The sequence below is a fragment of the Prionailurus viverrinus genome, chromosome E1 (assembly GCF_022837055.1).
Source record: "Prionailurus viverrinus isolate Anna chromosome E1, UM_Priviv_1.0, whole genome shotgun sequence".
In the NCBI taxonomy this organism is placed as follows: Eukaryota; Metazoa; Chordata; class Mammalia; order Carnivora; family Felidae; genus Prionailurus; species Prionailurus viverrinus.
Genome location: NC_062574.1, coordinates 6,480,562 through 6,494,577, shown reverse-complemented (window position 1 = coordinate 6,494,577; position 14,016 = coordinate 6,480,562).

Genomic DNA, 14,016 nt, shown 5'->3' with positions numbered 1-14,016 from the left:
ACAAGTGCTCTGCTCAGAACTGAAACTATTTTTTCGAAGCATTTATTTCCTGCTGTACCTCAAGGGATCCTCAATAGGGACAACTGCCTAACCGATCAGATCTGACTGGGGAAAGCTTTAAACGCAATACAGTTAGAACAGCATTAGAAATGCATCTTGCTTTGTTTTATTCTCATTTTCCTTCGATGTAATCTCTTCTCCATTATTTTTCATGGAATCACCCAAGGCTACTATTGCTGGATAGCAGAGTAAGTCATGTTAGATTTTTAGAAACGCCAGACTCTTTTTCCAGAGTGGTCATATCACATTACATTCCTCCCAGCAACGTGTTAATGACTGCATTATAATCGTAAATGTCTAATGTGATATATCCTTATTCCATGATACCATTTCCGAATAGCATGGCTGAACTTAGCCTGCTTATCGGTCTGGTGTGTTTTTTCCGTTACATTATAATATTTTTCGTGTGAGGTAAGCATTTTCTGAAGGTTGAATCCACAGATATGTCAAAGAACCACTTTTATTCATTCCCTTCTTCCTAAACTCAGTAGGCCATACAGCGTCATTGAGATGCCCCCAGGGAAAGAGCTATCCCCCAGAGAATAGGGCCATTAAATGCCAGCTAGAAAGATGGTCATGCTGTCTCAGCTGACCCCACTCTGGACTTGTCTCCAATCACTTCTTACCTCTGGATACTGAATATGTTTTCCAACTCTTAGATCTGTTGTTGGGTCGTCGGAACTTTTCTATCCTGTGTTTGGTTCAGCACTAAATTTTTGCAAATTCCTGCACTCCCCTGCAGTGCAGGGGAGTTCCCAGTGACAAATTTTGTTGCTAATGCTGTTTTTAGGGACAAGTGAATAACTGAATTAGAGACTTAAGATAATCTGGTTGCAGGTTTCATTATCACTCTGGTATCTCTTTATGCTTCATTTTTTAAAATTTAATTTTAAACCATTAGAGAACCATAGGAAATTGCTAAACTATTCCAGACCCAGTTTCCCACAATGGTGACATCTTGCGGCACTGTGGTTATACGCTGAAACAGAAAACTGACTTTGGCACAATGCTGGTAACGAGCTCATAGATCTCATTCTGTTACCGCTAATTCTTACGTGCACTCGTGTGTGCGTGCGTGTGTGTGCATTTCTATGAAATGTGATCCCACGTGTATGATGCCAGCAGACCGGGGTCTGAGGCCCCGGGGCGGGGGGAGGGGGGTTCCAAAGGAGCAGCCAAGAGGGCCTCTGGCTGCATGCGGAATGCAAATCAAATGTGAGCCTGAGGGGGCTCCGTCGGTTAAGCATCCGACGACTTTGGCTCAGGTCATGATCTCAGGGTTTGTAGGTTCAAACCCCACGCTGGGCTCTGCACTGGCAGCATGGGGACTGCTTGGGATTCTCTCTCTCCCTCTCTCTCTCTGCCCCTACCCCCTTTCTCTCTCTCTTTCTCTCTCAAAAATAAACATTAAAAAAAAAATCAAACGTGAGCCAGCAAGAGGCGAAAGCGGCAGGTGAAGGTACAGAGTGTGTAGGAGACTCAGAAAGAAAAAGAGAGAGCTCATCTCTGCTCGACGTCTCGGGGGTTTTACTAAAAATCTGGAAGCGTACACGTCCTCTCAGGCATCGCTGAACCGGTTAGAACAGAGACGAGAGCCTGGGTCTTATTCCCGGGAACCAGGGGGTCCTGGCATTGAGATATCTCGTGCTGGTGGTCTGGGATACGCGCATGACGTCTGGTCGTTCTCACCTGGTCCTTCCTTCGATGTTACGTACTGTAAACAAATCATTAACTCCGTGTCCCTTACAAGGCCACTGTTTGCATTCTGAGGCGTGTATATGGTGAGGGTGCAGGTCTAGCAAGCAGAGAAGCAGAGACGGGAGCAAGCAGCAGATTTGTATGGAGCCCTTCAGTTACGCTGTCTCCTGTACATCTCGGCAACACCTATTATCATCAGGATATAGAGCCGCTCCCCCGCCACAAAGCAACTATGTGTCGAGCACTTCCGAACGATGCTTTTGGCGTCGCGTCTACGATCTCTTTGCCTTACGTCTGGCTTTATTATTATAGCTTTCTCTATCTCAAAAATGGCCATAAGAAACCAACATATTCAGTTATTTACTGCCTTTGTTGCGGGAAAAAAAAACCACACCAAAATCCTGTGAATATATTTCCTGTTACATCACTGAGAAGCTCGTGTTTATGAAACCCCAGGTGAAGGATATCTTTTCAAACAGTGCTTCTCAAATTTTAGTGTACAGATAAATCACCTGGGATCTTGTTAAAATGCAGATTCTATCTCAGCAGGTCTGGGTCTACTTGATATTTTCTATTTCTAACAAACTTTCCCCATCGCTGCTGCTGCTGCTGCTGACTCAAGGACCACTTTTTTTTTTTTTTAAGTCGATTTACTTATTTTGAAAGAGACAGAGAGAGTGCAAGCGGCTGGGGCAGGGGGGTGGGGGGGGGGGGGAGAGGGATGGGGGCAGAGAAAGACAGAGGGAGAGAATCCCAAGCAGGCTTCGTGCTGTCAAAGCAGAGCCCCACTCGGGACTCGAACCCATGAAGAGCTGTGGGATCATGACCTGAGCGGAAATCAAGAGAGGGACACTTAACCGATTGAGCCTCTCAGGTGCCCTTAAGGACCACATTTTGAGCAACAAAGTTTTAGAATTCAGTGTTCCTCTGATAGCTGAGAATAGGAATTAGGTAACAAATTGTGTCTTCCTTTTCACCAGAGAAAAGAAGACGGAAAATTCGAAGTGTAACTGTAACACATGGTTAGTTTCTGTTGGGCATTTGTGTGCCCTTATTTTCACCGTTCTGATCTCCTATTCTGCTGTCTAGTTTACATTTCGGTAAGCATATTCTTGTAAATTTTCTCAAAATGTTTCTAGAGCAAGGTGAACTATAAACAAAATTAAATGATTGTGAGAGATTTTCTTGGCTCTGTGTACCCAGCAATGAATCCTGTCCATTTTTCCCCTCAATGTTTGAAATGAATGCTCCCTAAAATGCATCATAAATGAAGAAATATATCGTTTTGTACAATATTAGGAATTGGGGGTCCAAAGTGGTGTCTGTTTTCTAAGTTATCTATGACTTTCATATTGATAATTACTTTTTCCTTATTAAAAATTGGGTTATGGTATGCTAGGTTTTGCTTCAGATGGAACCCTAAACATAGCACTGTTTGAAAAATATTTATAAAATGAGTTACTTTTCACAAATGTCACATCCTTATGATCAACAACGTAATTCAAAAATGTATTGGGCTGGATGAAACCTTTATGGCACTGTCCGTGGAAACATAAAATGGTACAGCTGCTGTGGGAAACACCAGGGTGGTTCACCAAAAACATAAAAATAGATTTATCATGGAATCCAAAAATTCTACCTCTAGGTATAAACTCAAAGGAACTGAAGGCAGGATCTATTCGTGTACCTGTGGTCTAAGCATTATTCACAAAAGCCAGGAGGCGGGAATAGCCCAAGTATGTCCTGATGCACGAACGGATAAACAGAATGTGGTATATAAGTGCAATGGAATATTCTCCAGCCTTAAAAAGGAGAGAAATTCTGACACCTGCTCCAACATGGGTGAACCTTTGAGGACATGATGCTGAGGGAAACAAGCCAGTCACATAAAGACAAATACTGTATGATTACACTTGGATAAGGTTCTCAGACTAGTCAAATTCAGAGGCAGAAAGCAGAATGGGTAGTTGCCGGGCCCTCAGGGGAGGAGGGAATTCGAAGTTACTGTTTCATGGGGACAGAGTGCAGTTTTGCGAGATGAAGCATTCCAGAGATGGACAGTGGTGATGGTCGCACAACTATATGAATGTATTTAATACCTCAACAGTATATTTAAAAATGGTAACTTTTAGGGGCACCCGGGTGGCTCAGCAGCCAACTTCAGCTCGGGTCATAATCTAGCAGTTCGTGGCTTCAAGCCCCACGTCGGGCTCTGTGCCGACAGCTCGAAGCCTGGAGCCTGCTTCCGATTCTGTGTCTCCCTCTCTCGCTGCCCCTCCCCTGCTCACGCTTTGTCTCTTTCTCTCTCAAAAAATAAACCTTAAGAAATCTTTTCAATGGTAACTTTTACGTTGAGTGTATTTTGCCACCGTAAACAAAATGGGAAAAATGTATTAGGTATTCAGCTTTTTTTGACTGCATGGGATATTCTTCAGGTGCACAGAGGACTGTCTCCACACGACAATTTTGCCAAATTGTGTCTGCACTGCCCTGCAAGTCACGGTGTATTTCAGCAACGGTTCTACTTCTTCTTCTTTATTCCTCTGCCATGTGACTTCCCATTATAATTTTCTACTCGTGTGGACCTCTTCCACTGGATTTCGAATTCTTTAGAGATAAGACCCACTGTTCAAGCATCAATCTTTGCTATAGTGAGTGGAGCTTGATTGTTGCTTAGTATTTTTTTTTAAAACAAGCTTAGTATTTTTTTAAAGGGCATGCCTTTAAAAACCATAGAAGGCAACCCACTTTTCCCTTCTAGCTGATCTGATTCTTATAAAAAGCATTACGGTTTTATATGAAAGGAGTCTCATCAAGTATTAGAAAATGACTTTTAGACCGCAAATGTAGGCCTGTGATACATTTCTTTTTTTTTAAGTTTTAATTTTTATTTATTTTGAGAGAGAGAATGCAAGCAGAGGAGGGGCAGAGGGAGGGAGGGAGAGAGAGACAGAGACAATGAATCCCAAGCAGGCTCTGTACCATCAGCACAGACTTCAACTCAGGGCTCGAACTCATAAACTGGGAGATCACGACCTGAGTTGAAATCGAGAGTCAAACACTTAACCAACTGAGCCACCCAAGTGCATCTTCCATGATATGGGAATCTGCTAGAATCGATGGCCTTTTCCCACACTGTTTGCATTGGAATACCCAGATATCTGAGACCTGGGGGGAGAGCATTTGTAGATATCTGAGACCACAGTTACTCCCCTCAACTGATTCTCATATTTATCTTCATGTGCAATGTCCTGAATACAACCTTTGCACTGCTGATGCCCTAAGAAACCAACTCCATTTTTATCTGAGCGTTTCTTTTTTCTGTACAGAACGCCCAAGCTTGAGCGATTTTGTGCATCTTAGAAAATGCTCTGTGGACAGGCTTTTGCAAATCACCGTGAGTGTTGGCAGGGATCCCTGTTCTGTTAATAAGACCGCTTTACATCTTTTCTAAATACTGAAGTAGTTCTGCAGCAGCTCGCTTCCCTCTATTGGAAATAGCGCATGGCACAGAGGAGCTTCCGTTTTCCTGCCCGGGAAGATCCTCATAGCCAGGAACGCCTCGTAGACTCCTTGTAGACGGGACATGCATTTGTTCACACCTGGTTCTGCAGCTGCACCTGAGGCACTGGGGAGTCTATGCGGGCAATGTTCTTCATCACTTCTTGCTGACCAAGAGATACAGACCCCTTCTCCTTCTGCCCAGATAGTCTGTAGACAGCTCTGTCTCTGCAGGCAGCATTGAGCCTGTACAACTCCGCCCCTGGGCACTGGGCAACTTTCCTTCCTTCTGTAGGGGGTCCGTAGAGAACGTGATGGGAGGACCCTCCTCTAGGTCCTGGGCCTGCGGAGCGCGGGAAAGCCCTTCATGCATGTCCTGTGTCGCTTCAAAGATATGGAAGTCCATTTCAGGGCGTCTCAACTCTTTTACATCAGTGTCTTTGCATGAATGTCCTTTAACTCCAGGCAATTTCATACCAATAAGTGGGATCTAATCAATGTCAAGCTTCAGTGACACGGTGAATGTGTACATTTCCCCGGAAAATGGGAATCTCTACAAGGATTTTTAAGTCCCCCCTTCTGCTAGCCCTAAGTTCAGTAGGTAGCCCTAAGTTCAGTATGCAGCCCTAAGTTCAGAGGCTCCTTGGCAGTAAAGGACACTGAGAGTCCCACTGATGACCAAAGATGCCTGATTCTGCTCTGGCACGAAGCTTCTTTGGAACCAGCCAGCAGGGCAATGACATCAGTGCACTGGGAACGAAGAACTGGACCATACACAATAAATTCAAAGCAACCATGACCCTGGGGACTCACACTTGGAAAAACCATCTCAACTGGTACAGGGACATAAGCCAGCGAATCGTCATTCAAAAGAGGACAATGACCCGTTAAATTATGCAGAATTATGCAAATGATGCAAAACCAGTTTGCAATGTCCAAATTAAAGAATAAAAAGAAACAACAGACCACAGCAGTCAAAACGTTCCAGTATTCTCTATGCTTCTTATTTGGAAGCAGAAGTCAATCCTTTGGACTGAGGTTCTCAGACAGTGAAAATGCACAGCTAGAAGCCTCATAAGGGGTTCTCATGAATGGACGTGAGTTCTTAAGATTAACATGCAACCGTCTGCCTGGGTCAAGCTAATGAATTAATCACACAGGTAACAATTTGTACAGAAAATGCTACATTGATACAGCTATTTTATTTTACTTTACTTTATTTTATTTTAGAGAGAAAGAGAGCACAAGTGGGGGAAAGGGAGCAGAGGGAGACAGAGAGAGAACCTCAAGCAGGCTCCACACTCAGCCTAGAGCCGGATGTGGGGCTTGATCCCACAACCCTGGGGTCACGACCTGAGCCGAAATCAAGAGTCGAATGCTCAACAGACTGAGCCAGCCAGGCGCCCTGGTACAGCTTTTAAGCACTGTTCTGCAAGTAACGTTAATGGTAAGTAATCATCAGTATAATAAAACTGTTCAGTGGTTTTCAGCTCCAGGGTAGTCTCTAGGTGAGGAGCTCAGCCAGAGAGTCCAAGGTCATGACACCATGAGGGTCAAAGTCAAAGTGAACTCAGAAGATAGTTCTAAGTGAATTTCAATTGCCCACACTTGCCTCTAAGCACTGAGTCTGTTAGGAAAAGGCCGCTTATAGAAATAAAATTACAGTCAGGAGGTAAATCTCAAACAGAGATTGGCAGAGTAGTGCAATGCGAGGGCATCACAGAACTGGCCTGGGGGATTTCTTCCAAACGATACACACATTTTAGCAGGTTCGGATAACGTTTTCAGGTGGCCAACTGTCTCAGTGGCAGGTAACAGAATCTCAACTCAAACCAACCTCAGGAATCAAAAATAAGTGTAGATCACAAGAGATACAGATGAGGAAGTAGATGATACAAGTATAGATACAGACAATGTCACGTACGTAGGGAGGGTTTTGTTGTTACTTGTTTGTATCAGAGGAAGGGCTAAAGGAACCAGGAACGAGCTATTGCAACCCCAGACTCTAAACACCCAGAGAAGAGGGAGATAACTGGTCAAAGGTAGAGATTCTGGAGCCAGAGTACCTGGTTTGGGTCCTGGTCCTGCGACTGATTAACTGTGTGATCTCGGCAGTTATTTAACCTGTCTGTGCCTGGAGGGAAGGCAGGGGCGCCTGGGTGGCTCACTCAGTTAAGTGTCCAACTCCTGATTCGGCTCAGGTCATGATCTCACGGTTTGTGGGATCGAGCCCCACCGCTGGTGCGGAGCCTGCTTGGGATTCTCTGTCCCTCTGTCCCTGCCCCTCCCACTTCCGTTTTTTTTGTTTGTTTGTTTTGTTTTGTTTTGTTCTTTTGCAGACAGCCTTCTGCACGTGGCAGAGTCCTAAGTTGCTCCAGTGGAGAGCTGCCCAAAGAGAAAGACCTCTCACAGTCTCCGTGGAGGTGGTCTAGGAGAAGAACTCAAATTGCTGTGTTTGAGTCACAAGCTCACCTCTTGAGCCAAACACGGTTGCCAAAAGGGTGGGATGCTGGAGCAGGACCCGTGGCAAAGGTGGAGATAGGCTGCTGGAAGAAGAGAGACGAGAGAGCTTCCTGGATGCACAAAGCAATAGTCCCAGGTCCTGGAAGGCTCCTGCAGGGAGATGTACCCCTTCTCCCAGGTCACAAGAACTAAAGACTCATAGCTGAAAGAATTGTATTCGCCGAACGTTACTCTACTCGATACCTACAACAGCTCGAGGCGGGAAATATTATTAGTCGCATTTAACCCAAGCAGAGGCAAAAGCATGCAGTTTTCTTTTTTTTTCAACGTTTTTTTATTTTTTTATTTTTGGGACAGAGAGAGACAGAGCATGAACGGGGGAGGGGCAGAGAGAGAGGGAGACACAGAATCGGAAACAGGCTCCAGGCTCTGAGCCATCAGCGCAGAGCCTGACGCGGGGCTCGAACTCCCGGACCGCGAGATCGTGACCTGGCTGAAGTCGGACGCTTAACCGACTGCGCCACCCAGGCGCCCCTAGCATGCAGTTTTCAAATATTCGTTTCTGTTTCATTGCCTACCCCTCCTATAGAATGTAAGATCCATAAGAGCAGGGACTCTGTTTCTGCCAACCTTTGTACCCCCCGTGGCTACGACCGAGACTCACACAAGGGCCGTGCTCAGAGATTCTTTGTGGAGTGACATGAACCCAGGAATGAAGCTGTTCAGGATCCCAGAGCTGCTAAGTGGTGGGGAGGTCCAACCAACCCACATGACCGGGGACCCCCCTCCGCCTGCCTCCCCCAACCCAGGCTGGGCTTGTAACCACTATTCAACTAGAGAGGTTTGTGTGCTCTACTGCTCGGGGGAATTGCAATAGAAAAAAAGGGGTTGGTTTGTTAGAGGAAGCCCCCATTAAAATGTAATTATCTTGCCCAGGAGGGTAACACATTGAATACTTTAACAGCTATTGTCAAATCAGCCCGGAACATGTCTTTCTTTTTTTAAATTTTTTTTAACATTTATTTTTATTTTTGAGAGAGAGAGAGAGAGAGAGAGAGAGAGAGAGACAGCACGAGCAGGAGAGGGCAGGGAGAGAGGGAGACACAGAAGCCGAATCCAAAGCAGGCTCCAGGCTCCGTGCTGTCAGCACAGAGCCCGACGCAGGGCTCGAACCCACAACGTGTGAGATCATGACCTGAACCGAAGTTGGACACTTAACCAACCGAGCCACCCAGGCGCCCCCAGAACACATGTCTTTTAAGGAAGATCGTGTATCTGAAGGGATGGGACATGGGACAGAGAAGCTGAAATGGGGACAGGGGAGCGGCATGGCAGGGTGGGAAGGGCTCCTTTAAGACCGTCGAGGTCTTCCAAGTAGAGAGGAGTGTGCCGAGAGGTGGGGAAGGGCGCAGGAGGAGAAGGGACCCCGAGGGTCCGGAGGAGAGTGGAAGGGAGGCTGGGAAGAGGGCAGAAGGGAGAAGCAGGTGACTCTGACCTCTGAACCCAGGCTCCTCCAGCGGTCCCTAACCCGGAATGAGCCCCTGGGAGTCAGCGTTCAATCCCCACAAGGACTGGGCTCGTACTCCCCTTGGGGTCTGAAATGGTGATTAGAGAACACGGTGATCTTACTGGACAGCACGTTTCGAGCACCGTTTCGCTGGAAGGAGGCATCTGGTTTATGCCAAGTAGCACATTCTCTTGGCTTAGAGGGATTCATTAGTACAATTAGTGCTCGAGGCGAGCGGCGAGCGGGGCCGTGCACGTCTTCCCAGCAAACCTTCTGCTGTGGACTAAGGCATTGCAAGGGAAGTGGGGCACAGAGGGCAGTTTACGAGTTATAAAGTGAGCCGGGCAACCGGGTCTGAGATGACCCGCCCGACTTTTCTTCATACCACTCACTCCCTCGAGGAAATGCGAGCCCTGGGTTCGCAGCCAAAATTGTGACGGAGTCAAAGTGGTATTAAAACCTCCCTCGGGGGCGCCTGGCTGGCTCAGTCGGCAGAGGGTGTGACTCTTGATCTCAGGGTTGTGAGTTCAAGAGCCAGGTTGGGTGTAGAGATTAGTCAAAAATAAAATCTTTAAGGGGCGCCTGGGTGGCTCAGTCGCTTTAAGCATCCGACTTTGGCTCACGTCATGATCTCGCAGTTCGTGGGTTCGAGCCCCGCATCGGGCTCTGGGCTGACGGCTCAGAGCCTGGAGCCTGCTTCGGATTCTGTGTCTCCCTCTCTCTCTGACCCTCGCCTGCTTGCACTCCGTCTTTCTCTCTCTCAAAAATAAATAAACATTTAAAAAAAATTTTTTTAGTAAGATCTTTAAAAACAAAAAACAAAAAGCACCTCACTCAGAGGAAAAACGTACATTCATATTATACACAATGAGAATATATATATATGTGTGTGTATGTATATATTATTTATGTTCCCTCTACGTATGTTCTCTATTTACATATACATGTGTGCATATAGAATACATGGGTGTATGAGAATGTATATATGTATTCTCATTATATATAATGAGAATGTATATACACTTTTACCTGAATGAGATTTTAATAATACATTTATAATTTATAAATCACATATTTATATTACATAACATATAATATAAATATTTAATTTTCTCTATTAAGTAGTAAATGTATATAACCATTTGTTCCTTTTTTTAAGTTTATTTATTTTGAGAGCGAGAGAGAGAGCAGGGGAGAGGTGGAGAGAGAGGGAGAGAGAGAATTCCAAGCAGGCTCCGTGTTATCAGCACAGAGCTCAACATGGGGCTTGAACTCACAAACCGTGAGATCATGACCTGAGCCAAAACCAAGAGTTGGATGCTTAACTGACTGAATTGCCCAGGGACCCCTACATTTGTTCTTATTCTTTTTTTAAATGTTTATTTATTTTTGACAGAGAGAGAGAGAAAGCACATGGGAGGGGAAGAGAGAGAGGGAGACAGAGAATCCCAACCAGGCTCTGCTCAGTCAGCACACAGCCGGATACAGGGCTCGATCCAATGAACCGCGAGATCATGACCTGAGCCGAAATCAAGAGTCGACGCTTAAGCAACTGAGCCACCCGGGCACCCCACCCCCCCACAGGTATTCTTATATGAGGTGGGTACCTGTGCTTCCTTCCCTGCACATTTCATAGATGTGCTCCCTCCCAACGAGCTTTCGGTTTCTGGAAAAAGACAGAAAGCCAGGAAGAGGAGAATCAGGAAGGAAGAGAAAAAGGGCAGAGACGCAATGGGGCTGATGAGGAGAAGACAGCCAGGTTGAACATTCCACAGCTCAGTTACATTTGGGAACCCCACTCTGACCTCAGCAGAAGATCTGAAGATAAAAGTTATACCACAACGTCGTCGTCCTCAGAGAAGATCTGTCAGGAAACCACTGTGCACGTTATGAAATAACCGTTCCGACTGCTTTAAGAGATTCGGACTATCTGGAAGGGGGAAGCGTTAGGCATTTCTGAGAAGCCCAGGGACCACAGTTCTACATAAAAGGCAGCTAAAAAAAAAAAAAAAAAAAAAAAGTCTAACAAAAATGTGACTCTTTGCCACTCACTGAACTATACACTTCTGTTTCTTTAGAACTCGCTTTCCACGTGAATGAAACATTCAGGGCAAGGCTACAGAGCTGAAGGTGAAGGTGGAGACTGCCACAGGGCGCTTCATTGCACAGTGCACCATCTTGTAGACCGTGCAGAAAACCGGGGAAGGAACCAGGGCACGAGAGAGCCCGCTGCTTGAGATTCTTGCATCCCGAAAACAGAAGTAGAGTCTGAGGTCCGAGAACAAGGGGACCACAAGTGCCTTCCCTACGTCTTGCATGTATTACAAGTGAAAAGAGCACCAGGTAGCAGAGGGGGAGGGGGACCCCAAGCTGCAGCTACCCCTCCCCCCGACCTCAGTTTCTTTCTCCGGGAGGCTTCATAGCTGTCATCATGTATGTTCACCCAAATGTCCACCATCTTGAAAGAGTGGCCTGAGAAAGAAAACGCAAACCCACCCTAGTCTCCATGCCCTGCTACTCCACCTCTGCTCACACTCATTCCTGACTTTCGTACCCAAAACCTGCCTCACGTCCTCACCTCACATTCCCGCCCCCTTCTACCTTGTGAGCCCGCCTCCGCTCTGACTTCCAACACTCATTTTTCAATGGCAGCCAAACCCATCCTTGAGAACACGTATCTAAAAATGAACGTCACTCTCTTGCTCAAAATTCTCAAGTGGCTTCCCACAACAGAACAAAATCCAGAATCTCCTTCAGGTCCCCGTGTGATCTGCGCCTTGCCCAATATCCTCTCTGAATCATCTCCAGGTCATTCCCATATCTTCCTGCTGTGCCTCCAACGTTTGCAATGTGTTCTTACTTCAGTCTTGTATTGTAGCACCCTCCCCCTGGAATCCCTTTTTCTGAGGTCGGACCGTGACTGCCTCCCGAAAATGATGCTGATCTCTGTTCGCACCTCCAAGAGGATTCCTTTGCTGCCCCATCCAAAATAAGATGTTTACTTTAATTTCTTTGGCACAGCGGTCGCTGCCTGAGGTCTTATTACTGAATTTCGTCAGAGCTGTAACATCGGCAAACGTAAGGCACCATTAATTTACATACCACTAATAAAACTTTATTTTTATTAGTGGTAAAAAAAAATTAAAAATTTTTAAAATGTTCTATTTTATTTTTGAGAAAGAGAGACAGAGAGAGACAGAGTGCAAGCAGAGAGCAGGGGGAGAGAGAGAGGGAGACAAAGAATCCACAGCAGACTCCAGGCTACGAGCTGTCAGCACAGAGCCTGATGCGGGGCTCGAACTCATGAACCACGAGATCATGACCTGAGTCGAAGTCAGATGCTTAACCGACTGAGCCACTCAGGTGCCCCAGTGGTAAAAAAAATTCATTTTTATTTATCAGTGGTAAAAAACCCAATGCCAATGAAATGACGGCATATCTCAATGGGAGTCATGAGGGATGTCAGAATCCATTGCATCAGGCTCATGTTACTTGGACACTTTTTTTTGCCAATATTTAGCAACTCCTTCTGCATCTGGGTGCCTTGTTTGGCTTAATCCTACTGTTTGGCATCTTGGAGTGTCTATGGATGGACATGTTCTTTCCTTAAGTCCCATAAAGCCTTATCGTTGCTTTACAAGAAAAGATGGAATCATAGCCATTCATCCAAGAATGAATATTTGTTTCTCTATTGGCCACATTTGTGCCCCCCTGCTGGGCCGCTGCATCTACACAGTAACTTTCTGTTTCAAAGCCAAAGGGTCATGGAATCTCTTTGAAGATGTTTACAGGGTAATTAAATGTAACATATGTAGCCCCAGCAAATGAAAACAGAACTGAACTGATGACAATAGAGCAGTTTGGGCCAAGTTTGACACGTAGGCAGTGAAAGCTGCATGGTGACCACTGTCCGTCTGTCAGCAGCTATATGTGAAATACATCCCAATTTCTGAGATGTTCCGATACGAAAATATCTTGGAATGAATCAAATACAGCCTCCGCCGATTATTGGGTTGTTGTCTCCTTCCTTGACTAGCATGTATGCTCCGTGGGGACAAGGGCTTATTTTCTCCCTCCAATGCACCTGTTTTAGATGGAGCACCTAAAACAGAGGCTGGCACATCGTAGGTGCTCAATAAAAACTCTCCGAGTGAGTGAATGAATGAATGAATGAATGACTCAGTGAACAAGCACTGGAAACAAAGGAAATTGCAGTATGCACCAGGAACTTTGAGGAACTGCTATTAAGGTTAAGGAGGGGTGCCTGGGTGGCTCAGTCGGTTAAGCATCCGACTTCAGCTCAGGTCATGATCTCACGGTTCCCAAGTTCAAACCCCACGTCGGGCTCTGTGCTGACAGCTCAGAGCCTGGAGCCTGCCTCCAATTCGTTGTCTTCCTCTCCCCTGCTTGTGCTCTCTCTCTCAAAAGTAAATAAATATATACTTTTTAAAAAGATTGAGTCTATATTGAAACAAAAGCCAATCTGATGAAAACTCTGGCTGCATTTATGAAATAAAAGGTGAGACCAGAGCAAAAGTACTGGGAAGTTTCATAACTTGGAGGGAGGGGGCTGAAGGCAGAAGGTCACTGGGGGACAGCCAAGGGGCACATTTGGGAAATATCGCGGACTCCTTGGCACTGGAGGTGACCTTGAATGGGAAGCTCTTTATGCTACTTATCTCTCCTTACTCTGAACCCTGGCAGCCATGCCAGACAGACACACACACACACACACACACACACACAGAGAGAGAGAGAGAGAGAGAGAGAGAGAGAGAGAGAGAGAG